The following is a 3,531-nucleotide window of genomic DNA, read 5'->3' as shown; positions in this document are numbered from 1 at the left end:
GAGAAGGTACCATGAGGTGCTAAGAAGAAGGTATATTCTTTTGTTTTAGGATTAAATATTCTATAGATATCTGTTAAAACCATTTTGTGAATAACTTCTGTTAGTTTCAATATGACTCGATATTAGAATGACTACTTCAGTTTGTTTCTTGGGACCATTTCCATGACAAATTGTTTTCCAGCCCTTAAGTATGAGGTAGTGTCTGTCTTTGCGACTGAGGTGGGTTTTGTGTATGCAGCAATATTCTGGATCCTGTTTCCATATCCAGTTGGTTGTTCTATGTCTTTTTATTGGGGAATTGAGTCCTTTGAGGTTAAGGGATATTAAGAAATAGTAATTCATCCTTCTTGTTATTTTTGATGTTATTTTTATGTTTGTGTGGCTATCTTTTGAAAGATTTCTTTCTTGCTTTATGTAGGGTGTAGTTTCTCTCCTTGTGTTTGCATTTTTATCTATTATCTTTTGTAGGTCTAGATTTGTGAAAATATATTGTGTAAATTTGGTTTTGTCATGGAACATCTTTGTTTCTCCATCTATGGTATTTGAGGGTTTTGCTGGGTCTAGTAGCCTGGGCTGGCATTTGTGTTCTCTTAGGGTCTGTAGGACATCTGCCCAGTCTCTGGTAAGAAGTCTGGTGTGATTCTGATAGGTCTGCCTTTATATGTTACTTGACCTTTTACCCTTACTGCTTTTAATATTCTTTCTTTGTTTTTTGCATGTGGTGTTTTGACTATTATGTGACAGGAGAAATTTCTTTTTGGTCTATTCTCTATGGAGTTCTGTATGCTTCTTGTATGTTTCTAGGAATTTCTGTCTTTAGGTTAGGGAACTTTTCTTCTATAATTTTGTTGAAGATATTTACTGACCCTTTAATTTGGGAATCTCCACTCTCTTCTATACTTATTATTCTAAGGTTTGGTCTTCTCTTTGTGTGCTGGATTTCCTGGATGTTTTAGGTTAGGACCTTTTTGACTTTTCATTTTCTTTGAGTGTTATGTCAATGGTTTCTATGGTATCTTCTGTACCTGAGATTCTCTCTTCTATCTCTTGTATTCTGTTGGTGAAGCTTGCATCTATGCCTCCTGACTTCTTTCCTATGTTTTCTATCTCCAGAAGTTGTCCACCTTTGTGGTTTATTTATTGTTTCTACTTCCATTTTTAGATCCTGGATGGTTTTGTTCAATTCTTTCACCTGTTTGGTAGTGTCTTCATGTAACTCTTTAAGGGCTTTTTGTGCTTCCTCTTTAAGGGCTTCTACCTGTTTAACTGTGTTCTCCTGTATTTCTTTAAGGGACTTATTTATGTCCTTTTTATAGTCCTCCATCATCATCATGAAAAGTCACTTTGGATCTATCTTTTTTTTTTTCTGGTGTAACGGTGTCTTCAGGACTTTCTATGTTGAGAGTGTTTGGTTCTTATGATGCCAAGTATCCTTGGTTTCTGTGGTTTCTCTTCTTATGACTGCCTCCTGCGATCTGATTATCTCAAGTGCTCCCTGCCCTTGATATAAATGACTGGAGCCTTTCCTTCCTGTAATCCTGGTTGAGTCAGAACTCCTCAAAGTCTTGCTTTCTCTGGGATCCTATGATTCCAGAATCCTTTGATCCTGAGATACTGTGTGTGTCAGAGTTCTTGGCTGTCAAGCTTCCTCTGAGATCCTGAGATCCTGGTATGACCAAGCTCCTGGGATCCTGAGATTCCGGGATCCTGTGTGTGTTAGAGAGCCTGGAAGTGATACCTCCTCTTTGGATCATGGGGCTGTCCACTGAGTTCAAACCAAACTCGACTAGTGCAGACCAGAAGGAACCCGAGCTGCTGGTCATGTGGGGCTCCTGTGTCCCTCTTGCTGGCCTCTGACACTCCCAGTTGTGTTGGACTCACTAAGATCCTCTGTGATCCTAAGATCCTGGGAGTGCTAAGACGCCTGGGGTTGGGAGGGGGGAATACTCTGGGTACCGTGGGACTGTCTGCTGAGTTTGTGCCCAAGGTCCAGACTTTCTTTTTCTTCTTTCTTTTTATCTAACTCAGTGACTCACATTGATTTGGTAAGCCTGCATACTTAAATATGTTATAAAGTTATTACTTGTTATGCATATGATTAAACACTTTAAAATTCTAAGTCCACCATTTAATTAAATATTCCTCATTTAGCATCTATTATTTTCATAGATCAACTGTTATTGAAATAATTGGTTTATGAATTTGAGTGGTTAAGTCATCAAAAGTCAGAATAAAAAATCAAGCCATTGTTTCCAAGAGCTGATAGAGGCCTGTTTCCCATGACAACAGTCTGCCTATTAATGTTTGCTCAAGGTTACTTACCCAATCTATTTATTTAGTTTCAAATAAATAAGAAGGTCACATTTCTCTTTCGATCTTCCTCTCTGAAACCATTCACACATTTCCCACTCAAATCACTGACACTTTTTCCTTATCATTTTTATGTACAATTTACATATGTGTGTGTTTGCACAAATACATAAATGCTGTTTTTGGTTTGAGTTTAGTATGATCCCAGGGCTGACTGCTTTGATTTGGATAAACAACAAAAGTGCTCATACTTGGGAGATGCTATTTCTTCCTCTCCCAAGAGATGCTAGTTGTCTGCAGTTTTTTGTCTAGGACCAATACGTGGGAAACATTTCCCCTTACACATTATCTTGTCTGTTGTCATTGCCATTGTTCCAGTCTGGCTTTGCCACCATTTCTAGGAGAAACCATTTCATTGCCAATTTCCTGACATTCTGACTCTTTCAATCTTTCTGCTTCATCTTCCTTGATGTTCCCTGAGCCATACCTACAGGACCTGTGATGTAGAATTATTTATTTTGTTCGGCTAACCCACAACCTATAGATCTCTGCATTGTGTGCAGTTTTGCTTTATGTAATGGTCTCTATCTGCTATCAAGAAGAGCTTCTATGAGGAGGGTTGGTAGCCTTGCTTATCTCTAGGGGTAAGGCCTGGAATATACCAGAAATTGTGCTGGTCTATCAAAGTGATGGTAGTAAATTCTTTTCTAAGGTTTCCCCCCACCTCAGGAATTTGCTATGTTTGTAGAACCTGACATGATTTTTCTCCTGTTGTGGGAATTGGGTTCTATATCCAATCAGTATGGCCTCAGCTATGTGCCATCTTGTATAGGAAGGACACTTGGGTGCACAGAGAAATCATGTTATGTCAAGAAGTCCTGCATCCCAGAAGAGAGGCATCACAGTGAAGGAAACTGTGGTTATCACCAAGGTTAAGTGCTTCTATTGCACCTTTTTGCCCAGTTTCCATGTTTCTCTTTATTGTGGTTCATAAGTGTTGCAGGCTGATAGGATTACTGATTTTGTCCCTCATTGGACAGCTTGTAGACAATTTTCTAGTATCATGGAAGCTCGAACAAGAAAGGAGGCATTCAGGTCAGATTCAGTCAAATAATCCATATCCTGTGTTGTGAGTATGGCATTGCCAGTACCTATAACCTCTGAGAGTAAATCATGACTCAATCAGCTGTCCATGTTGATTTGAGAATCACTGGACTATCC

This window comes from Mus caroli, unplaced genomic scaffold (assembly GCF_978045245.1).
Source record: "Mus caroli unplaced genomic scaffold, Mus_caroli_1 scaffold_7, whole genome shotgun sequence".
NCBI lineage: Eukaryota > Metazoa > Chordata > Mammalia > Rodentia > Muridae > Mus > Mus caroli.
The sequence above is the reverse complement of the archived record's forward strand: the minus strand, read 5'-3'. Positions refer to the sequence as shown.